Source organism: Aptenodytes patagonicus, chromosome 3, assembly GCF_965638725.1.
Source record: "Aptenodytes patagonicus chromosome 3, bAptPat1.pri.cur, whole genome shotgun sequence".
Taxonomy (NCBI): Eukaryota; Metazoa; Chordata; class Aves; order Sphenisciformes; family Spheniscidae; genus Aptenodytes; species Aptenodytes patagonicus.
The window spans coordinates 131111696-131138429 of NC_134951.1; positions in this window are offsets into that span (position 1 = coordinate 131111696).

Genomic DNA, 26734 nt, shown 5'->3' on the forward strand with positions numbered 1-26734 from the left:
AATGCACATTGCCTCCTTGTTCCAGCCTTGCATTAACCTCATGCCTCTCCCCTGCAGCGGAGCCCGGCTCGGCATTCTCAGCTGGAAGACATGGCCAGCTCCAAGCTAAAGCCTACAGAAAACAATGAAAATCTTTCCCCTAGCTCTCTGAAAGCTTTAACTCAGAGCAGAGCAAGCTGCAGCACCTCAATAACTGAGCAAAGCAAGAGCTTCAAATCGAATGCCGCTGCCAGCTTTGGGCAGGAGGACGTGGGGAGCTACGGGCTGGCCAAGCAGAGGTCCAGAGGCCCCTTCCCACCTCCACAGCGCTGGGATGTTGCAGAAGGGAGTGTAAACACGGGTCCAAGCCCTTCCCACCCTCCTCTTGGCCAATCCTGGAGAGCCCCACCCTACAAAGAGGGCCCAGGCATCCTTGCCCACCTGGGATGCAGCAGCTGGTACCTGCGTGGTGGCACCGAGGTGGGGAGACGTGATTGTGAGTAGCAGCAAGCGCCGGGTTCTGGTTTTGTCCTCTGTGGCAGGGCTCTCCATCCTACCCTGTGTGGTGTAGCGCCTGGGTGCTTCCCACGGCCTGACTTTAAAATCCTCAAGTTTACCTGGCTGTTTTTAAAAAGCTGAAAGTAAAGGAGTAAATAAGCACAAGTGACTGAAGGAACCAATCCCGACCTAGCTCTGTGAGCTGGGGGCGCAGGAACTGCGGCTTCGAGTGTGCTAAACTTCATCGTCGCTGCCAACGAGCCCTTGGCTGTCATGCGAGCGTGCAGGCGTTTCTCAAGGCCAGAAGAGCCCTCTAAGATCTGGCCTCGCGGGTGTGTGCACAGGTGGTTTTATTGCCTCCAAGGGATGCAAGCTGGCTCTTGGTTACGCAAGGGTATTTTAAGTTGCATTCTTCGTTATAGCTGTGCTGCTAGACCCTTGCTGTAAAATAGCTGCACCTACGTGGATGTTTCAAAAGGCGGAGACCAAAGCTGTTGGTGGCCTTGGGGCTGCAATGTTTACCCGGTTTTCGGAGGTCTGGCTGCGGACCCCGGTGCTGCCCTAGGCTTGCTCTGAATTCAGGATGTGTTCCCATGTGTTTGACACAAACCATGGCGCGTGGGCTCTCGCACCAGGGGTACTTCAATCTGAAGTACATGTGCAGGACACGTGTTGGCACTATAGGTACACGTGTTGGCACTATAGGTACACGTGTTGGCACTATAGGTACACGTGTTTAGAAAGGGATTGGTTATATTTACGGGGGCTATTGCATACAAAATCTCTCCCCTCTCTCTCAGCCATGGGGGTCTCTAGGTGTGAGGACGAGCACTCAGGAAAAATACCACTGTGTGTACCCCGTCCTTCTAATCTTCTCTAGATATCTATTATTTACTACTGAAAGGCCAGGTATGGAGTATTTGTTCCTCTGGTCTGACCAGACTGGGTAATGCTTATGTTCTTACATGTGCTCTTCCTTCACCTGAGCCTACAAGCCCCCCTCTGAGCCTGGTGCTACATCCAACACCTACACGACCTGCAGAATTAATGGTGCAGGTGCCTCATCGCATGAGGTGTTTCATCCCACGAGGCACTAGAGACCTAAGCCAGTGGTGGGGTGCTCCCTGAATACTGATGACCTTGGCAACTTCTCCAGACACAGCTCAGTCCCATAGGAAGCCCACGGTACCAAGGCTTCCAGGCTCCTTCAATGTCCTTGAGAACTTTATCTCCATAAGTCACCATTAGCTGGCCTTTACAAATCTATGACATTTAAGGGAGTTTCCTCTTTGATCTGAAAAAACCTGGCACAAGGAGCTGGTGGCCTGGCCCCACATTCCTCTGGTGGCTTTGGGGCGTGCCAAGTTCATGAGGAACGTGGTGGCAGGGCTCCCTGGGCCAAAAACTGCTCAAGTAGAAACTTCTCGGCTGCCTTGCATCCCTCAAGTGCAGCTCCTGTGTCTTCTCTTGCCAGGAGGATGGTCTGGAGAGAAGCAATATCTCCATAGCTTGTGCTTGAGCAAGGAGACCCTCCTGTCCTCGCTGAGCGGGTGCAGGCTCTGGGTGACAGAGAGGGGACAGGGTGCTCAGGCCACGTCTGACCCCAAACAGCCCTGGAGCCCTTATGATGTCCACTACGGGGTGCTGGGCTGAGAAGTCGGCTGTAGGGGCCTCCTCAGGGAAGCCCCAAAGTTAGGTAGAGCAAGCGGTGTCAGGGCAGGGGTGAGCTGTGAGCCCTGGTCGCCTTTTCAACAGCTCAGCCATGGGCACCCCAGGGTGAGCAGCATGTAAATCCATGGGGCAAACGGAGGAACCCACCACACTTTCCCAACGTGCTCCATCCAGCCTCCATAGGCAGCTCGCTGAGACCGAGAGGGGTGCAGGTCTCAGCAACAGGGACGCAAAAATCTAAGGAATCATTTAATTGTTAGACTTGGCATTCGATACACTTTCCATCAGCAGGGGTGCTGGAGGAAAAACCTCACTTGCACGTAGTCCTCGAGATACTTTAGTGTCTGAGCCTGGAAATAACTGCAGAGGGAAGAGGGGCGCTCACCCGTGCTCTGGCTGAGCAAGGGCTTTTCCTACCTGCCTGCGTTTAAACGCAGTATCAGGGCGCTCTCATATGCAGCTGCAGTTAATAGGATGCATTTGTTCCTTTAATGTTGGCTGGGCCATTGCATTGGTGGCTGTCAGCTGCAGAATCAGTAAGGCATTGGGGGTGAAAGCTTTCCAGTTGGAAGCACGGGGTGGGGTTGGGGGGGGTTCAGTCCGATTTTCATATCTGGATGGTATAAATGCAGGAACAAAACACTGAGAAGACCCTTGGCGCGGTTCTCCCTCCATCACCACGCGGTTTTGGCAGGCTCCGCTTTCGGGGCGGATGAGCGAAGCGTACTGTCAGGGTTTGACGGAGTCAAGGGAAAAGTTCAAGCACCTTGAAGTTTGACTGTGATTCTCGTTTAAGCTGGCACAAATCACCTCCACCCAGCAGCTTTATGGGGGCCTGCAGACCTACCTGTCCTTTACGCTGCGGAATGGGGGTTTCTGTTCAAAACTGGCACAAAGAAATGCGTTTTATTTGCTAAGTCGGAGAAAGCAGAACCGGCCGCTGGTGCCTTTGTCAGTGTGCCCGGGAAGGCAGACCATTCAGTCTACTCTTTAACCACGTCCTCAAGAGGTGAGGTCCTAAAACCCATGCCCTCCTTCCCCAGCACCTGGAAGAATCAGGCCCTCGGCAAACAATTTGGAAAAAGAAATGCGATGCAGAAAATATTCAAGCCCCTCGCTGGCACCGGGGGGAGGAGAGGAGCGGAGCAAGGCAGTCTGCATTCCTCCCCATCCATACATTATTCGCGAGGGATTATTTGCTCAACCCCAAAGCGCACGCACACGCACAAATTGACAGCTGCTAAGAAATACAAAGCGCTGTATTCAGATGACCAATATGGAGCGTATGAGCTGCCTGCTCGGGGCTGGCTGACGTCTCGAATGTGCTAGCGCCGTATTTTATCCCAAAGGAAGGATGAAAGAGTCCGAGGTTGGAGCAGAGGAAGCCGCACGCTCGCTGGTATAAAAATCACGGGCGCTCTTCTGCGTGGGCTTGGACCTGCTGGGAGCCTGACCCAACTGGAAAAGAGGTTATATATACGTGCACGGATGTATGCACGCACATAGGCGTATGCCCGGGGAGCTGAGGGCAGGTGAAAGGAAATCTGCAGGCGGCAGGCGGGCAATGAAACGGGGAGGCGTGAGCCAGGCTGTTCATTAGTACCTGGGTATGGCTGCCACTGACCTGATGGCAAATATGAAATATCAAAGTGCTTGTCAGCACTCCTGAATGGGACAAAGAAAAGGCGCATTAATGATTAACTCTGCTAAAAGCTCAGGCTTTTTTATTCCCATGGCGCTTGGACTATCTCGCTGCCATGTGACATGCTTGGGCCATTTTCTAGCAGATTGGGGAAAGCTAGTGAGCAAACACAGGTGCTTTCGAGTCAGCAGCGCTGTCAGGGACAACCACAAACAACACCAGCTATGCCTGCCTAAATTAGCTCCTGTGTTTGCCTCCATTTTTCCTTCCTGGAGATTTTACTTTCTAAGTCCAGTGTCTTTCGCTCCTGTCTTCGACTATTCACACGCAGCGTTAAAAGAGGGAGAGACAGAGAAAAGAAAAGGGAAGAAAAGGGAAAACAGACAGAAAGGCTCTTCTTTGAACCCGCAACGCTGCGTGGGGACCAAATGCAAAAGGCTCGAGTAAACTAATTAAAACTACTCAGGTCTTTAACTGCAAAAACAAAACGCGTTTATTGTGCTCAAGTGGAATTATTTTAGTGATCCTCAGCAAACACAAAGTCCTGCAAACATGTGCGGGGTGCTGCAATTGCGGTTTCTAATAAGCCCGGAGCAGCGTGTCGCTGGGGGGGGGGAGAAGGGAAGGGGTCCGGACTGGGCAGCCGCCGGGCGCGGGGGTGGCTTGGGGGGGGTCTGCCATCGCTTGCTGGGAGTTACACCTCGGACTATGTGTGTGACCTCCCCGGTGCTGCCGTTCAGAGTGAAGGTCCCTCTAGTGGTATTATTTGTTTTAATTTATTCCTTCCATAGCGCAAATCAGACAGACTTTCTTTTCCTGTTCAAATATTTATATATGTGTGTTATTGCACTATGCTTAGACTCCTTGCAATCACACTGGGGCAATAAAGAACAGACTATCAGCGTGCGATGATAAAGGTACTTTGAGTAAACAGCAGAAAATGAAATAAAGTTATAAAAAAGAAGGCCCGGGATGGTATAAATGTCTACAAATAATCACTATATCAGCCTGCCTGATATTCGAGCAATTAACAACAACAGGGGTGAAATCGTACCCAAGCTGTGCTATTGAATTTAAATGCTGCCTCCTCTTCAGGCCCTTGAAGGAGGAGTAAAGCGTCCTGCCTTTCCAAAGGAGGGATTTGCAGCTTTTCAGGGGCTGGGTAATCCGGGCGGCAGCCTCTGCTGACTCTGCCAGCTAACGGCAGGAGAGGGGCTGTGATATAATTCACACCGCCCCGGGGCCCCCGCGGATCCCCGAGGGCTTCGGCTTTAGGGGGATGCCAAATGCAATGGGGTGATAAGGGGTTGGCCATGCAATGCCACGGCTGGTTGCGCAGCTGGAGCTCCCTTCATTTTATCGTTGTGGAGAAAAGGTTGACACCCCCCCCCCCCCCCCCCCCAAAAAAAAAAAAAAAAGGGATGACTCGCCCAAAGGCGGGAGGATTCAAACCTGCAACGTCCAAGAGTTTTCTCTGGGCTCGTGTCGAGTCTTTGCTGCAAATGCACAGTGAGCCTGGCAAGGGCCCGTGGTGCCAGCCGAGCGCTGGTGAGCACCTGTGAGACCAGTCGCAGCCCACGGCAAGCGTGGGGTACCTTGATGGTGGTAGCACCCGTTGCCCCAGATCAAGTGACTTAAGCATAAAGTGGATTAAAGTCGTGTAAGCAAAAAGTTAGCGCGGTTCAGCTACTGGATGGCATCGTCAGGAGGCTCCGGCAGAGCGACCGTGCGCCTGCAAACCTGCCCTTGCAGTAGCGTCGCGTGTCAAACGCCCGATGGCGGCGAGCAAGGAGGCAGTTCAGTCGGAAAGCGGATTTCTACAGGCAGTGCAAAACGCAGGAGTTCGAAACCAGTGTCCAGATTTTGTACCAAGGACAATGATTGCAGATGCAGCATAGTTCACTTAGGGGGGAAATTAAAATCTGTGTATTTAGTGAGATTATGCTTGAACTGGTACCAATTTATTTTGCCAAATTGAGCTGCAGCCAATTTCTCTCCCATGCGATGATGGATAAATATCATTAAATAGGAAAAGATGAAGGCGATTGATGCCCTTGCATTAGCAGGAACTAACATTGTGTGCTCGAGAACGAAAGGACAAAATTGGGGAGATTTGGATGCAAATCATCCAAATGAGACAGATTAAGCACGAGGGGCCAAGGGAGAACGGGATCCGGAAAGCGCGATGCTGGGAAGAGTGGGAAACTGCTCAGGTTGTGTGTGCTGAAGGACTTAGAAATGGTGACGCAGAGACTGGGAAAACCGTCCTGCGTGCACAGGTGTCGGCTCCTTCGAGATACCCCAGATCTCAGGGTCTATTAAAGCCAGAAACTTTGGGGAGAGGCGAGCCCGGTGCCGTCCGTGACGGGGTCTTCTGCCAACAGCTTCCCCCGGCGAGCCTTCCCCACCTGGAAGTCGAGCTAGGGCTTCACGTGGCCCTTGAAGGAGAAGCTTGGAAGTAATTCTCTTCTCGAACCAAATCTTTTGGTCTTGGAACTTTGTTTTCCAGCAAAAAATTAACAGAATCTACAGGAGTGGTTTGTCATAACTTCTGGCTTTTGAGTTCTTTACATGGTTTTTTTTGAAGGGCTAAATATTCCTTAGTTTGGGAAATTTTGTTGTTTCTAATGAGATCAGGGCTGCTTGCTTAGTGAGAGCAATGTCTGGCATTTTATGAATGGCAGTAAGTTTTTTGGATTGATGATAGAATTCATAGAAATGAATTTTACAAGTGGTGTCACGGGGGAGGGAAAAAGCCCCAAACACTTCCTTTTGTCCCCTACAGACTCGCTTCCGTCCACTGTCAGTGAATGCCCCCCTATTTCTGTGCTCGGAGAGGCCAAAGATGAATCTCTGGTTTGCCACCTGTAACACGTGCAGAGGTAGAGTTTAACCCTTCCTTTGCCCCCTCTCTAAGCTAAATGGTCGCAGTCTCTGATTTATTTTTTTCTTTTCTAGTTAGGAATTTTTTCCTGTATGTTTTTATTCCTCTTCATTCCAGCAGCAATTAAATTGGTTTTGGTGACTACCTGTTGAATACAGGATTTTACTCAGTTTTTCACCTTCTTTTCTCCATACGAAGTTTAGACAGTGTGTAGGAAGCTACCCGTAGGGTTCAGCTGAGCCCTTCCAGTTTTACCTGTTACCACGCGCAGAACTCGGGTGGGTTTTGCACTGCTTCTGCAGCTCCCCCCGCCTTTCCTTGCGCGGCGCAACGCAAGAAGTCTGCTTGCTGCAGACCCCGTCTTACCGTTGCCTTACGCCGCAGCCCGCCACCAACGCGTGCTGCCGGCACTGAACTTGGCAGCGACGCGCTTTTCATCTTTCAGCACGGTGGAATGTGCCCATCCATTCGGTTTCTTCATTTTTCTGCCAAGCGCTTCCTAATCCGCGACGTGACTCTGTTCTAACACCGTCACGACCTCACTTGTGTGCGCTTTTGACGGAGCTGGGTGCCGGGTCCTCTTTCCTCTGTAAATCCTCCGCTTCATCAGACAGACTCTGAAAGTCTGTTGACGAGATTTCCCTCCTTTTGGTTTGCAGGAAGGGAAAAGTCTCCTAGCAGAGAAAAGCTTGGGTCCGGGGCGTGTTGGGCTGCCCTTGGGTCATCACTTGGATCTTTTATAATGCCATTTTAGTGATCGCTTCCTAAAAAAGCTTGCGGGTTGGTATTTCCCAGCATCACGCAAAGACGAAGCAGATGCAATTTTCCTTCTTGCAGAACGGTTGCTGATATAGTTTTAAATATCATCACTTTCTTCTTGGGTTCCTCGTGGCCGTAGTCTCTTTGAGTGGGATTTTCTTGGCTTTGTCCCATGATAGTTTATATGCTTGTGGGCACTAAGGGGCCTTGGTCTCCGTCCCCGGCCGGAGGCCGTGGGGAGATTCCCGGGGGCTTTCTGGGTTTGAGCCCATCTCTACCCGGCTCGTTTGGGACAAGGATGACTCTTTGCAAAGGTGGTCCTCAGGAGGGCATGGAGAGGTGTAACGCAAGCCATCCTCCAGCAAAACCGCGCTTCGTCTCCGGCGCGGGCAGAGCTGGGGGAGCGTGCGGCTGGCTTTCACTTCCCAAGGCATCTGAAAGGACTTGCCTGCGTGTGTCCGTACCTGCGTGCAGCTCCCGCAGCACCCGCCTCTTGCAGGGTGAGACCCGGGAGGGCGAAGAGGGAGACGCCGAGCTGCGGGGGGATGATGCCGCGAATCCCCATGACCGCAGGGCTGGGGTGGGGGGGTGGGGAATGTTCCGCCTCGTCCCGGGATCTGCGCCCCGGAGAGGGCGTGGAGAAACTGGAGAGGGTCCGGAGGCAGGCAGGGATGGACACAGCTTGCAAGGCGGGCTGTGAGGAGGCACGCGGAGCTCTGCAACCTGCGCGGGGTTGTCACGGTCCGGCTGAAGGACCCGGGGAAAGTCGCCCTGGGTATTGCAACATTCCTGCCCGGCCCCGTCAGCAGCCTTTTGGGAAATAACCGTGACCCAGAATGCTCTCCCAACCTGAGCTATTCAGCAGCGTGGCAGAGCAGAGGGTTTGGGCTGTGCTGGCAAATGCATCGAGTTATTTTTTCGCTGCTCTATAAAAAAAGGATGGGGGGGGGGTGGGTAAAAAAAGGAAGTGATACTGTTGCAATCAGCACGGTGTGTGATAAAGATTTATTACAGGTAGAAAGCAAATAAAGGTATGGTAGGAACTTCTTTATTACCCATATCATGATTGCTTATGTGATCAGTGACCTGGAATACATTCAAATTCATGTTAAATAAAAGCCTAATAGAATTTTTTTCCCCTGCCTTATGGTGACATGTGGGCAGTAAAAGAGCAGCCAATTGCTGTGTTTACCCGCTTCCTGCTTTTCTGGAAAGTCAACAGTTTTTAAAGGCTTAGGCTGGCTCTGAATTAAGAAACTTGCACCGGTTTAACTAAGGTCGTTGGTGGACAAATGGGATGTAACTGTGTTTTGGTGTTTTTTTTTTTTTTATTAAGAAGTTGTTGTGCCAAGCTCACCCCACCCTGCCCCTCTGCTCCCACCATGCAGGCTGGTCCCCTGCCTTTCTCCAAGCCCTTTTCTCGCTGGTTTGAGAGGAAGACATCACCGCAGGCAGGCAGCAGAGGACTAAAATGTCCCAAGGCACCCAGATGACTTGGAGAGACAATGTTCATCCCTGCCCTAAAGTGGTCGCAAACCCATCCAGGTGCTTTGGTTCGCACGGCAGCCCGAGAGGTGCAGGCGGACCTGATGCCACCCCATTCCCAGGTGCTCATCACTAGGTGCACCAAGCCTTCTGCTTTGGGCTGAGAGCTCAGAAACCCACTGCTCTGCGGGCAAGTCCTGGTGGTTGCACCTCCAGGAGGTACCCGTGGGCTCAGATAAGACCTGGAAGGTCTTATCTGCTCAACCGCTTTCAGACCTTTCTTCTTCTGGTGGTTCATCCATCACTAGTTAACAGGGTACCCTTGCAAGGCTGGCTTTCTTTGTGCGGTATCTTTAACCTCCTACAAGCAAATACCCTTTGTACACATGTATCTTGCTCCCTGATAATGTATTGTATTCCTTCCACCACGAAAGCACTGGTGGCATGAGGAGAAACAGTCCATTTAGATAAAAAGCAATTAGCACCTCCCAGGCTGGCTTGGTATATATTGTTAAAGAAAAGGGCCCTCGCAGGAGGCTGGCGAAATTCCTCCCGGCTGAAAAGAATTAAAAAAAAAAAAAAAAAGACTGAGGTTATTTCAAAGGAAACCTCTCCTACAGATTTGGAGGTGTTGGTTTTGGGTTTTTTTTTCCTGAAAATCAGGCAACAAAACCGTATTTTCTTGCAGCTTTAGGCCAGGAGTTAGGTTTTTGGTGAACAAGTTGTTGTCTCTTGAGAATGGAAGAAAAGTTAGTAATAAACTCAAAAAAAAAAAAAAAAAAAAAAAAAATCACATCTTCCATTTGCTTCCCTGCGGTGTGGTCCTGGTGCACCCTCCTGGCCAGCCGGCTGCTGCCCCGGGCAGGTTTGGGGTGGGTGGCAGGAGGTGTTTGGGGGTTGCAGCGCGGGGACTCGGCCCAGCAAAATATTTGGATTTATTTTATAGCCCACTCCCATCGGTTATATCATTATACATGATGGGCTTTAACAACAGAGTGTGAAGCAGTTTCTGCAAGTCTCTAGGAAGAGCCATGTATCTTCATTTATATGTTAATTTGCATTAAATAAATGTCACTATAAACAACTTGTATCTCGGGAGAAGGTGGAAAACATATGGGTGTTTGCCAACCAGGGGTTATTAATTTTACACTTTCCATCTGGAGCCTATAAAGGGTCCATTCTCAGAAACAATAAAGATCCAAGGTCGCCGCAGAGCGCGGGGAAGGCCACCGGCAGGGCTCTGCCGTGTGCGACGCGAGAGCCATAAAGCCTTTGTTCCACCTCCAAGGTGCACATGCCCACGTACGAGCGCCTCGTTAAAGCCTGCCCGCATGCCGGGGCATGCTCTCCTCTTACCAACCATCCCACCACCCCCCCCATAAACCTGGGAAGCGGCTGCGTCTGTGCCAGGAGGAGGCACAAAAAGGGGACGCCTTGCTGGCGGGGGGCCAGGGAGGAAGCATGGCGCTTCCCCCCCCCCCCCCCCCCCCCCCCCCCCCCAGCGATGCTGGGCAGACGATGTGCTGTCGCGAAGCCTTCCCCGCGCGTGGAGAAGAGGGGTAGGTGGTCCCACGCCTTGCAGAGGTCCAGCCTGCGTGGCCGTGGGTGGGAGGAGCGGGGAGCTCGGTCGCTTGGAGGACGCGGGTGGTGGGAAGCGATGAGGCTAGTATTTCACGCAAAAAAAAAAAAAGTAGCAAGACTGTCCCCAAAAGATCACCCCTTTCCGTTTGCGCATCAGGTTCCTCGAGAGCTGCTGCAGGGAAAAAATAAAAAGCCCTTAAGGAAGGTGAACGGGCCCGTCCCCAGCATCCCGGGGCTGGGGACACAGGTCTGCACCCTGCTCTGTCCCCGGGGCGGGGGACACAGGTCTGCGCTGGCCGCCCCAGAGGTCGGCAGAGCTGGCGGTGGGGCGGTCGCACCTGCTGGAAACGGGCTCAGGGTGACAAAAGTGTCAGCAAACACTTCTGAACGCTGCGACGTTGTTGCCACGTACAGGCTGTCGCTTTTCAGATGCTTGTGCAAGCAGCCCCGCGCCCCTCGTCCGCCCCTCCGGCTCCTCCTAACCTGTCGTCCTCTTGCTTTCTGTGGTTCTTGTTCCCTTTCTCCTCCTTTTGTTGCAGCCCTTGTTTGCTTTTCTCACCGCCTGCCCCTCTCCCTTCTCACCCCCGCGTTTATTGGATTTCTCTCTTCTTTCTCCTCGGTTCCTTCCTTCACCCGCTTTCCTGAGCAGGAAACAAAACTCGATGGTGTTGGCGTTGGTTGTGTGAACTTTTGACCCTCCTGGGCGATGTTTTGAGTGAATTTGAGACACGGTTGCGTAAATGCGCCTCTACTCCTAACACCTGGATCCCAAACGTCCTCCTCCCAGGTGGCCCGTGAGGCTGGGGCTCCGCGCCCGGCTTGGCAGTCGCATCCCGGCGGGACGGGAGCTGCAGAGAGGAGAGCAAGGAGTGACCCCAGTATTGCTTGCAGATACCCGTGCAAGGGCCAAAAACCTGTTAGCAGTGAGCTTGTTGCAAAGGCAACACAAAACTGAGCAGATGAAGCTGTACTGAAGCACCTTCACTGGAAAGAGGCTGCTATCATCTTTTAATGTTTTGTTTTGTTTTTAAATTCCCTCCCAGTCTCCTGGTTTTTCCAAATATCCCGGTGTTTCAGCCGGGAGATACTGTTCCCTAAACCAAGAGGCCTTTTGTTTAAAAAAAAACCCCAACAAACCAAACCCAACAACAAAAAACCCAAACCAAACAAAAAACCCCCACCTTAAGTTATCATAGGAGAAAATGTCAAAAAAAAATACCCAGATTCTTCTGGGCACCCAGGTTTTATTCTAAAAAAGCGAGTGAGAGGCCAGATTTTTAAAGGGCGTCTCGAGTTTTAGTGGGGTCTGCAGCAGTGCCAGGGTGTTCTGGAAATGCTCCCTGGATACTGGCCATCTCGGCATGTAAATATCTTTTAAAATTGGTTCCCTAGGAGCCTTGAAAGTCACCAGGACTTATGCTCCTAAGTCATTTAGGCGAGCTGAAAACGTCAACCCGGAGCTCAAAGTAGAGCTCCATTTGTTTGGGTGGGTTGCTGGGTTTTTTTGGGGGTATTTTTTGATTGAAAGTTGATTTCCTTGCTGTTTGGGGGAGGGAAAAGTAGTTTAGTGTTGTTTCGAAGAACATTTTGAGAGGAAGAGTCGCGGGGTGGTTATTTCTCGAGAAGGCTGTTTTGGAGGTGGCCCCGTGCAATCATTTTCCAGCCTCCCCAGCCTGTGAAAGGGGAGAAGGATGCAAATAATAATTTTTCTTCTCCAGCTGAAATAAATCCAGCCCTGAAATGAATGGCGTGGCGGCATACGAAACGTACCGAGGGTGGCGTTTGGTGCTGAGCCGGCCGCCCCAGGCTGCCGCGCGTTGCTTTGCCCTGCGGCAGGGTTTGTGTGCCGAGAGCTGGTGTGCCCTGGCTCGCAGGTATCCCATCCCCGCCTCCCCACCTGCCGTGATTAAAAACCTTCCCAGGGGAGTTTCTCCCACCCAAGTAAATACAACCACGCCGGCTGCCTGGAAGCCCCCGATTTCCACACACGCGTGGTTTTTTTTTTTCAGAGATAGAAGGCTAGCCGGCCTCTTGCCGGGTATTTCCACACCGCTCCCGGCTCCGTCCTGCCCTGTTCCCAGTCCGAGCTGTCCCGTAACAAATCTATTCAGGGAGGCCTCTGAAAAGGGAGAAAGAAATGCCATCCATTCAGCAGCCCCTGCTCCTTCTGACACCCTCTGTCTCCCCATCCAGTTCATAAAGGACTTTCTGTTGGTTCGCAGCAACCGGGGAGCAGGAATGCCGCCGGCCGATCATGGTTTATGTCGTCTACAAAATGCCAACAGTATGGGGATCAGATGACCCTGGACGTGTTTATTGTAGTAGGGGAAATTAGCAATAAATAAAGGCAAGTGGGCAGAAGAAAACTGGGACCCTCTGGGACTCTTGTGTCTATAGGGTCAGAATCAAAAGAAGGCTTGATTTGCTCCTATAATTTAACCCAGCCCCTGGGCTCCTTTATCAGAGCAAGGACAAGGACATGCTAATCTGAGTGCCCATAATTTAACGGAGATATACTGTACTTACACTGTGCATTTAGAGGCGGCTGGATGGTCCCGTGGGGCCCCTGGTGCTGGCCGAGCCGGCGTGTCACGTGAAGCTGGCTGGAGCAGGCTTCTCTTGCCATCAGAAAGCGGCAGATTTTGGTGCTTCGGGACTATTTAATGCCTGCGTGGGGTTTCTGGACAGGGCTGCCTGAGCACAGGGTGTTAGGGCATGTTTTTTCACTGGGATGCTGATTTTTTTCCCCGTCCCATCCCCGCAGCGCGGTGAAGCATGGGAGCCAGGCGTCGCTGCCTCATCTCCAGGGGACGGGTCCCCTGGCCCGACCCCGCTGTGGGACTGAGCTCAGACATGTAGGCATCGTGGGGGGGTTATGAGCCCTCTCGTCTCTCGCACCCCCGGCACTCGCCCCGTCCCGGCAGAGGGGAGGCATCCCTGCTGAGCCCAGTCCCGGTCCATCCCTTCCATCCCACTAAACAGACAGACGCTGGTCTCCCTCCCCTCCGGGCCCTTATTTAGGAGGTTAATGGGATTACCCAGCGGCTAAGTGGTGTGTGCACGGGTAAATGCAGTGCTGGATGAGGTCCCGAAGGCCCTGCGCTCCCAGGAAGGACCGGGAAAATGCCCCTCTGTGAAGTGCCACCACCAAGCCCCGCTCCCAGGGCTGCCGTCGGCTTCGCGCCGGGCTGGGAGACCTGATTTTTGACTTGCACGGGCTTGGGAGAGGCGTTTTTTCCTCCCTTCAAAACTACCCACTTGCCTTGTTCCTAAGATACTTTCCTCTTCACCAAGGATTGTTCTTCCCATGGAAAAAAAAAAAAAAAAAACAAACAAAAAAAACAACAAGCCGCCGGGCTTTTCAATAATCTGGGATGGCAGAGCAAGCCAATAAATTCTCTGCTTGAAAGATGAAAGACTACAGTTAAAGGAGAAAAAAAAAAAAAAAACCACCACCCTAACAAAACCCTCTTCCCTCAGCCCCGCCGTGCCGTACCACAGGTGTCTGTGGCGCCTAACCAAACAGCCCTCCGCCTGTGAAAGACCCGGGCTAACAAAGCGTTTTCTTTCCCTTGTAAAACTCGCCTTCAATGACCGAAAAAAATTTCAGCCTGTTTTTTTTCTGCATGTGTGCGCGCAGATGCTTTTATCTGTTCCTGCTCTGTAGCTGCCGCGTAAGCGGGATCGAGGCACTTGCAGTTTTTGGCCCCGGCAGCCCGCGGGTGCGTGGGGGCGGCTGCAGGGGCTGGGGCGAGAGCCGGTGGGTTCCCATCGGCTTCAACGTCGGCGCCCGGCGGCTTCGGAGGGGTTCCTGGCCAAAAACCTGGCCGTGGCCGGCAGTCCCCTCGCTGTCTCGCTGCAGCGACCCACGTGCGTGCCGGCACCGCCGCATCCCCTCGCTGCCCCAGGAGTGATGGAGCCGCTGGGAAAACGCCTTCCCAGGTGCCTGCTCCCGCACCTTCCCCGCCGAGGCGGTGGTGGGGAGCAATTAGGGACCCCGCTGAGGGGTAAAAGCCTTGTTATGTAAAATAAAACATTAAACCGGGTGATAATGGAGGAAATTAATAATGCCCAGAAGACGTTAAAGGTAAATATAATTGTAATGTAAACATACTGGCCTTAAATATGGGCTTTTATGTGACAGCTGCTCTCTAAGCACCTGCTTTAGGCTCTTATTCACAACAATAATTTACAGGCAGCAGCTTTTGTTGCGTAGCGCACAAAAAAAGAAATATCCCTATATTCCTATTGTCTTGACTCTTTTTTTCCCCCCTTCTGTTTCCTTGCAGGGGTTGCGTTATTGACTGCGCTTCGTCCCTGACCCGGTGAGACGCATTAATGCTGTTAACAATCCTGATGCCGGACCACAGACCGCAAAGGGACGCATAAAGATAACGCCCCCAGCCCTTCCTCGGGAGCAGCTGGTATTTGCTTTCTGGGTAGCCGGGTTTTTCAGAGCCAAGAAGCGCGTGGGGCTGGGGGCAGCGGCTGGGGGGGGGGGTGGGGGGGTGGGCCGTGGGAGCTGTGGGTCCCCCGGCTTGGGGGGATGGACCCTGCCACACCAGCTCTCTCTCGGCTTGAAATATTCCTGCCTAGGCATTGTTTGGCTGGCTAAATATGCGATGGCAGTGGCGAGGTGGAGGGATGGAAACAGCATCGGAGTTAAGCGCTGTGAGCGAAAAGTGCTGATTTTCTGCTTTTACACAAAACGCTGCGTTTTCTTTTTGGAACATATAGTTGCATATTTGGGAACTGCACTGTCCCTATTCCCCCCCCCCCCCCATAGATGTTTACGCACAGGCCCTGGCAGCGGCAGGGGGAGATGCCGGGCTTCGCCTGGCACCGGGGCCGGCGGCACCACCTGCGCCGGGTGCGTTTATGGCCCCGGGGCCAGCGGCCCCTGGGCGCCAGGTGCTGCCCCGGGAGGGGTGCGAGGGGGCTCCGGCGCCGGAGAGTCCATAGTACGGCCGTTAAACGTGTTTGCCCTCGCCGCCTCACCCTGCTGTGTCCTCCCCCCGGGGGTTCCCTGCTCCCCTTTTTTGCAATAGTTGTTTTCTCCCCTGCGGTGAAAGATGGTGCAAACCTGGCGGCAGTTTTTCTTTGGGCCCCTGAGGCGTTCAGCTCGGCGATGCACAGTGCAAGAATTGCAGGAGCACCCGTGACTATAGAAATAATCACAGTTCTCAGGTTTTTGCATACTTTGCTTCTTTTAAAATGCCAGTTTCCAGAGTCGTGTCATTCTGCAACGAGCCTCTCGCATTCACCCAAAGAAAAGGAAGCTTTATTCCCCCCCCCCCCGCTTTTTTTTTTTTACAGCCTCAAAACCCATGAGGGAGGTAAAAATTACACCCATCCAGGATTTTTTTAATTATGTCCTTTTAAAGGTCATTCCATCACTGGGTATTAGTTTTGTGAAGTCCTTGCCGAACGCTGGTTGTTAGCGGCAAAGCGTTTCCAACGCAAATTCAACTCTCAGGAGCGGGACGGGGCGGTGGGTGCCCGGCGGAAAGGTCCTCCTGCACCCCGGCAGCTTTTTCCACAGCGACGAAAAGTTTTGCCTCCGTATGGGGCTGTGATTCCTAATTTTGCAGAAGCACTGCAGAGCCGAGGGGTTGCATCACGCCGGGTTTGAGGGCTGGAATATTCCCCCAGCCATAGTGATATCAGGGGGCACGGTAAACTTTTACCTTAAAAGAGCCGTGGGGATGGATAAGAGATGTGCCCGAGCTTTGTATTTACTTTAAGATTAGCGAAGAATTGGCTAGAACAGCGTGTTTTCTGTTGACTGTGAAAACAAGCATGGCCCTGGCCCGGGCTGAACCCGGTGGGGGGACAAGCCCCACGCCGGCAGGGCGCGGGCAGGGTCCCTGCCTGCAGCTGGGTGCAGGTAAAACCTGCCAGGAGCCCTGCTTTCAGGGTGGGCTGGCAAAGGGTGCAGCAGTGGTGGCTAACACAAGCCGAACCTGTGCTGGGGTGGTGAGCCCACCGATGCTGGGGGGGCGGGGGGGTGGTGGCCGGGAGACCCGCTCGGCTTTTTGCTACTCCAGGACGTTTTTAAAAGGTAATGAACGTACAAACATGGGAGGGAAAGAGCACTCGGGTAGCGTGGCTTAGGCTCATGATAGAAAATTCAAACAATATTAGACTCAAAAAGTCAACATTAGACACACTTCTACTAAGGACCTACAAACAAACAGAGTTCCTCTGTACACACATTAACAAACACAGCTCGGATGATGATGGCTGCTTTCACCTTTTCACTGCCTCCCTCTTCTACCCGGGCGTTGTGGTGGTTATCGGTGGTTCCCAGCGCCGGGGAGGCCGCGTTGCAGTTAGCGCTCCTCCATCCAGCCACCTCTCATCTACCTGTTGAGCCCTTCCTCGGAGAGCACAGCCCTGGGGTCATCGCGTCCTCAGGGGTTTTGTCCCTCCGGGTCCAGAACAGTCCAGAAGAGTTTGTGCAGGGGGAGCCGAAGAGCTGGCAGCGCTCCTACGCACCCCGCGGCAGAGCACGGAGCAGTGCAGGCTCCCTTCCCCGCTTGCTCGCTATGCTTTGGACCTTGCTGTCAGCCGGGTGCTGCTGCCGCCGCTCGGGTTTGCCGTAAGGACAAGGAGCGTGAACCGAGCGGCTGGGCAGAGGCTTCCCCCACCCTGGCCCATGCTGCACCCTTGGTTGCAGAGCGGCTGGGTGGGTTGCAGGTAGATGTTCACGGTGACGCAGGAGGGCTAGACCCACAGGCAGACGGACAGACAGCTGACCCTGGCTATGCCTGCATCCAGCATCACTGTGCTTCAGCAGAAGCCGCGATTGCTGCTAACAGATATGAAACGCCTCGGGCACAGCTTGAGGTCTGATTTTTCCATGGCTTAGCAGCCGTCCTTGGGGATGGGTGTTTCTAAGGCCTGGAGGGAGATCAAGCCTCTCCTTCCCGAAGCCGAAACGCTCAGCCTCCCCCAGGCCCCACTGTTTGAGGAAGGAAGTGGGAGATGATCTCCTTTGAAAATCTGCCCTTAAATATTGAACTGAATAATGAGCCCTGCATTTGGGGAAAAGGAAGAGCAAAGGGAGCCCTTGGGCTCTGCCGCCGCTGCCTCCTCTTCCGTGTTTCACCCTGAAGATCGGGGGGAGCGAAGGGAAAGCCTCCCTCCTAAAGAGCATTCTAATTGTCATTGCCCCCACGCGAGACAGTCGATAGCACCCAGCAGGCACATCCAGGGCGGCTGCCACTCCTCCGAGTCCCTGGTAATGCAATGCTCTTCCCCAGGATCAAGGTATTAAGGTTTAGGTTATTTGTATTGATTTTATGTGCTGCCATGCTGTGTCAGTCATGCTCATATTTGTGGTTCACAAATTCCTCCTTTAAATGTCACAGCCATTTCATCTCCCTCTGCCATCAATATTTCCAGCCACGGGGGCTGTTTATTAACCCCCGGCGCCGGTGTCGGCTCCTCGCGCACGCACCGCGCTTCTCCTTTCCAGACCCCTTTTTATTAGCAAAAAGGGAAAATAGAGTTACTTCCCCGCAGAGGGAAAAGACCTCCCGAAAGTGCGCCTGCCTGCCGCAGGCGTGTTGCTCTGTACAATTTTTGGGCCCTCTAGTGGTTAATGCCATTTTTGGATGAAATTTCGGCATTTCCCCGCTGCTGCGGCGACGCGCGCGGCTGCGGCTTCCTCCTGGCAAAGCCGGGACTGTGTTTGGATAACGTGATTGCTGAGCAAGCGAGTAGAAAGAAAACGGCAGAGACGGCTTCATCGGGAGCCTGCCGTGCCCAGGGATTCCCCTGGAAAAGCGGGAGCAGGTCTGGCACGTCACCCGCCCCAGAGCCCGAGCTATCCAAACGCACTGCCCTCTCTGTTGAGTGACCGGGAAGCCCCACGGATGCCTCCACACATATAGGGATAATGACTGTATTTATTAGTCGGCGTCCTATTTTCTCCGCGATCCTTTAACAAACAGGCAGCGGAAATAAAAACAGCAAACATGTTTTCCCCTATTCCTCTGCAAGCGCTTACTTAAGCTTTTATTATATTTGGCCATGGGACGTTTGGTAAACTTACTGATGATATCAGAGAATGATTTTACAAACAGTAAAAGTTACACTATTGACACCTCCAAATTCGGGAGTATTTACATTGTGTTAGGTGCACACTTGCTCAGCGAGATTAACAAACATTACTCGAAAGGCTATAGCCAAATCCACCGTGGTTGTTTATAAAACCTTTACAACTCATCAGCTTCCACTAACACAGTGGCACTGTTCAATTACCATCACTTTTAGAGAGCCTTAGCAAAACACCCAGTGCCCATGTAAATAGACAAATCTGAAAACTAGCTGGTCTGTTGGCTTACATACTGTAGGTAATGTTTTCTTTTGCTCAAATTTGTTCTAGAAACTAATCACGCTCTGATAAAGCCATCTGCAAATATGAGAAAGATTGACATCCACATGTCAAAGTTTACACAGCCTGACCAAGTGTACATATAGTGCGGGCGATGCGAGGGCCCCGCTGCGCCGAGTTTCGCGGGGCCGTGCTGGCAGGGATGCCGCTTTGGGGACCGAGCCCCCTGCCCGGGCGCCGCTCACCGCAGCCCGAAACGCGACGCCTTCCCGGGGAGGGGGGTTAAAGCCGAATTATTCCAATGCAAACAGCAGATCTTGGCTAAGCCCAGTTGGGATGGAGATGCTCTGCTGCATCCCCAGCTCCCCCGAGGCGTCAGGGACCTGGCCCCGGGACGCTCCCGCCCCGGGATGCTCCCGCACGGGGCTCCAGCAACCGCCTGAACTTATGTTCCACATCCCAGTGAGAGCAACTTTACCACGTCCCCCTTCTCCAGGGAGGGAAATAAAGCTCTTTTTCTCGCAGGGTTTTGCCCCGGCTGCATGCAGGAGCCTGCACGGAGCTGATCCGTTGGCGGGGTGCCTCGAGGCGTAAGGCAAAGGGGCATCGGCAGGATGCCAAGCTGGTAATGCCACGGTGGGGCTGGGGGAAAGCGGTTGTGCCCGTGCCGCCGGCTGCCGTGCAATGCTTTCTGCATGGCAACGGCCAAAAAAAAGTTGGAAAAAGCTTCAAGGTGAAGCTTAGCAAAAGGTTTTGACACAAGACTTGTTATCCTGCTGAGGAGCGATCATTAGACTTGGTCCAAAGTACAGATTTCCGTTTGGCTTTCGGTTGCTAAACATGGCTTTTGTTGACTCCTAAACAAGGCCAGCGCTCGAGATTTGGAGCCTACCCCAGTGGCTGGCACCCGGGCCCTGAAAACCCAAATACAGAAGGAGAAAATAAATCACTAACGTTTCACTTAATCGTATTGCTAAAGAAAGGATTTAATGAACTTCCCGTCCTTCTTTTAATCAAATAAAATATCCTGCCTGCACAGGGCTGAGCCTGGACATTTGCCTCGCCAGCGTGGCGAGGGAGCCAACTTGGACTCTGTGCTGGGGGGAGCTGGATAAAACCCCGGGCCAGCCGCCCTGGGCTCAAATCCTCGTTGTTCAGGCCCCACGGGCCTGGGGCAGGACCCCGAACCGAAAGGCTGGGGACCACAGCTGCAGGCTCGGGAGCCGCCGCCGCCGCCGCGATGCACGTCCCACCCGTGTCCTCTGCTGATGCTGCTCGGGGAACCCGTGCTGCCCTCGGGAGACGGGGTTTGCTATTGCTTGCCTTGCTGCTATCGGCGTTATTTGCGTGTTGTTACGGAGCCAGGCTGGGACGGAGAAACGAGGATTTTTTGGAGCTGAGGGGGAAAACGCCACCTCCAGCACAGCGATGCTCCATGCAGAGCTCCCCTCCTGAGCTCTCCCGGGCACTTTTTTGTGGGTTCTCAGGGCAGAGAGGCCACAGGTAGCATCGCTCTCGGGGTCCCCTCGGTGCTGAGCTGAAGGGTTGGAGTCCTGGATGCTCCTTCTGTGCTAAGCGGCTGTAACGGCCGTGGTTGGCTTTTTCCATCAGTCTTGGCTTTGCCTCTGTATTTCCAAGCTAACTGTTTTCTCAGCCTCTCGGGTAGACAGATAGGTAGGTAGGTAGAAAGATATTAAAGCAAAATTCACGCCCCTTTCCTCTCCCCCTGCTCCCACCGCGGCTGAAGGATGCCCGGGGCTGGCCCTGCCGGACTGCTGCTGCCCGCAGGCAGCTCTCCAGTGGGAAGGGGCAGCTGTGCCACCCCACCTTTCCTCATGAGCCCATGGAAAGCCAGCCCCGATTGCCCGGGCTTCGTTACGCTGCGCCGCTAACGGGGCCGTCTAGCAGGGAGCGCTGGGGTAAACCCCAACTGCTCCAGGGCTGCTCCGCGCCGGGAGGCTGCTGCAAAGGGGACGACCTTGTCCTAGGGAGAAAGCCAGCCTCCAGAAAGGCCTTTAACGGAATAAATAAATAAATGGATAAATCCAGGCTCGCGTTTAAGAGGGGCTGGAGCTGCAGGTCCGTACGTGCTAGCATTAGGTGTTTAAGGCGACTTGTTTGAAAGCACATCAGCATCAATCATTGTCTGCTGCTACTTGAAAAACAACGCTGATAGACTAGCGGGGAGCAAAGCTTTCTGCCTGCCTCCGCAGCATGCTGCAATTCAATTAGTCATGGTCAGAGGGTGGCATTATTATTCATACATTACTGATTGTTCCCAAAGTAAACAGCGCGAGGATGGGGTCTGTGATCCTCTCCGTGCCCTTAGCCAGGACACAAAGGGAAATGGGATGCAGACCCTGGGGTGGGACGTTGTTTGCAAACTTCACAGTCAGATCGCACTGGTTTTCATCCTCCTCGCAGATAAGTGTCGGTGTATGCATACAAAAAAGCCCCGAGATATTTTACCCCGGTCAATTCCATGATGGTTTCTTTTAGCACTGATAACTGGGTTTTTTTTTTTAAAAAAAAAAAAGCCACATGCTAATTTTAGATAGGATGGATAGCTTAAACTATGCAAATACAAACCCTGTCACCACAGAATATAATAATGATCGACAGCTTAGCAATTAGCAGTAAATAACCGCGCTATGCAACACAGCAATATCATTTGCATGCTCGCAAAATAGTCACCCAAAGCTGTAATGGCCTGTGAAGCCATCTGTTTATCGGCGGTACGGCGGCGAAAGCCAAAACACGCACGACACGAAGACTGACCGAAGTGCTGGGGAGCAACTTCTGTCCTTGCTCGCTCTTGGGGCTGCGAGGGGCTGCGGCAGCGGTCGGACCTGCGCTCCCCTCTGCAGCAGCCGGAGGAACCTTCCCCTGGAACAAACATAAGGAAGAGGGCTCCTGACAAGATCGCTAATTGCTTTACACCTTTCCGTCTGTCCCCCCCTCGCCCCCCTGCTCAGTTTATCGCCTCTGCTAATGGTGCAAATTGCCGCCCAGGCCGATTTCCTTGGCTTGCCCACGATTTAATAAGCGAATGCAAGGCTGTGGGGAAGGGGCTGAGCCTTGCCTGCAAAGCAGCGACAAGCTTGCAAGAGGTCGTAGCACCGGCGAAGGCAAAACTCCTACCCGCCCGGGTCGCCACCCGCTTTCCTAGTGATGCTGTGGAGCGAAATAGATGGAAATATATGGAACTATGATGGGCAGATGCGGAATAATCTGTTGCCCTGGGAAAGTCTTGTACTAAAGTAGAGGTTTAGGTGTAGGTTGGTGCCCTGGTCCGGCACAGCACGTGGGCATGTGCCAGTCTCAAGTGTACGATGAAGTGTTCAAGGGCATGAGTACCCTCCGAGGGAAACCACACTACAAGGAATAGAATGAAAATAAATACAGTCACAATTAACGCACCTACGCAGGTGCTTAAATGTGATACATATGATACATGTATCGGAAAACCTGTTTTCAAACATTCAAGCTTAGCTTGATTAAGGCTAAGCGGATTTCCAGCATTGAAAAATACAGCACTTCCCATGCTAGGTGCATGCGGAAGGGTTTTATATGTCCTGATGTATTTAACAAACTTGCAAGCGCCTCCTTAATCTTTGTGCTTCGGAAGCATTAATGAAATAATAATGCCCAAATAGTCTTTTCCTTTGGGGCAGGGGGCTTGAAACGGGGATGGTGTTTCTTCTTGTCACATCCAAAAATAAAAATGAAGTGTAAGAACGTATAGAAAATTAGTCTTCTCCCTGGAACCAGCTCCTGGCTCCTCCCGCGGTGGGGATGCTCTCCCCGGTGCAGCTTCTCCGCTGCTCCCCAGCAAACCCCTCCTCCAGCCCGCTAATGTATTTGCACAAAACTTGAAGGAGTGCGATCTATGTGAGAGCCCTACTGCCTCCAGAGTTATTACCGGGGCTGGTGGGCAGCCACCCTGCGAATCAGTGTATTTGCTCCTTTTCCCTGAGGAAGCCGGCTGGCTACAACCAAAACGTGCTCTTTCGTAACTGCTGCCCCACGCGCTTGACGAAACTCAGGTGCGAGGGAGGAAGATTGCTTTGGGCAGGGCGAGGGCGAAGACGAGCTTCCTACTCAGAAGGTGGCCTACTTCCACCTCGGCAGGTGGCCGAGGAGTGTGGATGGAGTGAAGAAGTTCTGGTGGTTGGCGGTAAACCTCTTCCAGGCTCAACGGCAGAATTATTGATGTGGCTGCACCAGTTCTGAGAGGACACGCAGCACATAGCTTACACACAACAAATCCCACCCGAAGGAAAATAACCACCTGATACTCCAATGAACTCTAATTTTCCCTTTTTTTTTTTTTTTTTTTATAAAAAGGAGGCCATCTTCGCCATCTCATTGATATTCTTCCCTTGCCCTACTCCTCGTCCAAAGGACCAACCCAAACGTGGCAAGGGAGCAGCCGCAAACCTCCCGAAATGACAGATGCAATGCTCGGTGTCAGTCAGTGGCGTTATTTTGCATAGCGGTACTGTTCTGGCCCCTTGACAGCTTGATTTAAGGCCGCCCTTGCTTGTCGTGTTGACATGACAACTGTGGGATATGTCGTAAATATCCCAGGAGTGGACAGGAATTGTGGGGCTGGATTGTACGGGCGGTATTGTACGGCATGTGGCTGAGCCCTCAGCCCGTCCCGGCGGCCGAGCAGGGTTTGCTGTGGTTTTGTTTGGAAAAGAAAGAAATAAGAAAGAAAGGGGGGGAAAAAAAAAAAAAAAAAAGAAAAAGAAAAAAAAGAGAACACTTTATTTTTGGTTGATTTTGTAACTCTCTGCGGTTGTGGGATCACTCACGGCCGTCGAGGAGCCAGCCGGCTGAAAGCCGTCCATCAGCCAGTGGTTTTCTTAAAGACTCAGAGATATCTATCCCCCCTCCCCAAGGCTGAGCTGCTGCAGAAGTGAAGCCAAGGCTTTTCAAGACTTGAAGTGGAGGACAGGCTTTTAAATCTGGGCAGGCAGGATGGTGCGAAGGAGCGTTAGCAGAGTGAAGTCTTGACCTAAAGCCCGTCAAAGCCAGGGCAGGGTCTTACCGAGCGCCGTGCGGGGTCCTGCTGGTTACAAGAGCCTTTGGAGCCAGGTTTTGGGGCGTGTTGGACCGCACGGCATCCCCCAGCCATCCCGAATCCCACTGACGTTATTGGCCTGTTTCTGGCCTCCGTGACCGTGGAGGATCAGCGGGGCGGCTCCCGCCACGGCCACCCCATCCAGCACACCGGAGCAGCCGCGGGCCGGCAGACCGTGGGCAGAAGATGGAGACGAGGAGGTCCCAGAGGCACAGCCGCCAGCGCCTAGTGCTGCTCTGCCCAATGACATGGCATCCGAACAGCTTGTCGGTACCCGGAAACAAAGATTACAAATAAAATGGTACAACTGGTACAAAAACCAGTTCTCCAAAGAGAGAGTATTTGAGCAGTGAGTTGTACCGGAACAACAGAATTTCACTATTTCCTGGACTTCTGACACCATTCTGGGGTAAAACAGAGCAATCCGTGCTTGGAGAAATACCTCAGTCATCGTCTTCAAACCTATACACGCAGACTGAACCGGTTTAAGGCCCTTTTCTCAAGCTGGCATCCACGGAGGGTGACATTTCCATTCTGTTATTTTCTCTTAGGTTTGGAGTTTATAAAGCAGCACACACGCATATTGAGTTTTGTTTCAAATTGAAATGAGACATTATTGAAACAAAGGAAAAGTTTCCTCTCCTCTCCCCCCATTCTTTTCCGCTATTATATGCAGTAAGACAAATGATGGGGAAAAGCTCCTTCCCACTTTTTCCTTTTCTTTTTTTTTCCCTTTGTAATTTTGAAAAAAGACCCCAACTTGAAAGGAAGATGAGCCAGAGCAGCAAGGGAACAAAAACCATCAGCAACTCCATCGCTGGGGTTTTAAAACGTTTAAATGCACCAGGGTTACAAGGGAACAATCTCTGTCATTTCCAAAGTTTCCCTGAGCTTGCGGAGCCGCGGAAAGGAAAAGAGGCGAAGGGAAAAAAAGGGGGAAACAATGACAATTCCTAAATATGAAGCATCAAATGCAAAAAGTGAACTTAGACTTCAGATTCATTTTTAGGACGATTCATGTGCTGCCTTGGTCTCTGCAGCTGCTCCCCCGGAGATGAGCCGATACCGAGCCCCTCTCACAGGACACGGGGGCCCTGCGTCCCCCCGCCCCTCAGCCCCATTATTCATGGTCTTGACCTGGAACAGACCCTGACAACCGGGTTAACCTTGATCCAATCTGAGATGGGCATGAATTTACCGGGAGCTTTACAAGGACTTTATTGCTACCCCTACCTTCCCTACCAATAGCCCCAGAGCTCGAAGTCGCCAAAACACCCAGGCACCTAAAATCCCCCCCCCATGCCAGTTCCCTTCCCTGCGGCACGGGGTCAGAGAGCCGGTGGGTACCACGAGCATCGCACCTGAGGTCCCTCCCAGCCCGCCCCCACTTGCAACAGCAACCCGAGGCAGATGCTTCAGGGACGGCAGTAAGAGGAGGGCGAGCACCTGAGGTTACTTTCCCAGGTATTCCTCAAGCCTTCAGAAAGGACCTCTCGAGCCAGAAGCGGTTTGTAAATATTTAGTAACTCTCAGGGGACTTTTCCATGAAGCCTCCCCTTGCAGTGCTGATTTATTCCAACCTCTCCTGAAGTTTCTTCTGCTGCTGCGGGCTGGTCCTCTTGAAGCGACCCCTGATGCTGTGAGTGCCAGAGCTCCCGTCCTGTTTTTGCATGACCTATCCTTGATGTGGTGCATCACCTCTGAGCATGGCTGCTGGCAGCGTGGCTGCCGCCTGGAAATTTCAGCATGGAAAGGTGTTGGCGTGTGTGGGTGGGTTTGATACACGCCGCCTCACCCTCTTGGGTCATTTCGTAAGTCTTAGCTGAATATGTTTGTTAATGAGCAAACTGTAAATGTGATGGGGAAGAGCATCTGATCCCACCGCCAGCTAAAGCACCACCTCTGCACAGGGCTGGATGGTGGAGCACGGAGCCGCTGAAGGCCAGGGCCATGAGAAATCCCAGACAGGACCTTTAGTATTGGCCAGGGTGACCATCTCCATCCCACCGCCTGGTACGTGAGTGGCTCGCAGTACTTACAAGCAGAAATCATAAATGCAACACTAGTCCTTCCTTTCCTTCCCGGATGCTGGGAGAAAAGTCTTGATTAATTTTTGTTTGCCTGTTTGCTTGGGCTTGCTTGTTTGTTGATGTGTGTTGTGTGTTTGTAGGTGTGTGTAGGCTTTATTGACCGAACACTAAGCTGACGCGTAAGTGGGGTTATAGGGAGGCCTCGAGGAGGAGAAGCAAGCTGGCTGGATTGATAGATATGGCATTTACATTCCCTGTTCAATCTGCATTAGCGAGCAGGGTCACTGCAATATTAGTTTTGACTGAGATGTACTTTGTGGAGCTCCGAGGAAGCCACAGGCACAGGGCTGGCAGAGGGAAACCCTTCGGCCTTCCCCAAAACCCCCAAAACCTGGCCAGAACCACCACCAGATTGACCTGACGATGTTTGTCCCATAGGCTGGCGGGAGGAGAAGGGGAAGGTCGCAGGCGATGGGCTCGTAGGGGAACCTCTGCTGCTGGGAGCAGCCGTGGGGCTGCCTGAGTCAATCCTTGCCATGGACATCACCACTGTCACCGCTCGCGCCATTGCCATCGCTATTGCCATCGCCGTCACCGTCGCCATCACCATTGCCGTAGGAGTGCCAGGAGAGCTGGGGCAGCTCGGCGGGCACGTTGCCTCCGCTCCAGGGTACAAGTGCTGTGCCGGGAAGCTCGGCTCTGCCCCCCCCCCCGCCCGGCTGCGTGCGCCCCTGCCACGGCGGTGGGAGCTCCAAGCTGCGCTTCAAGAGCACTT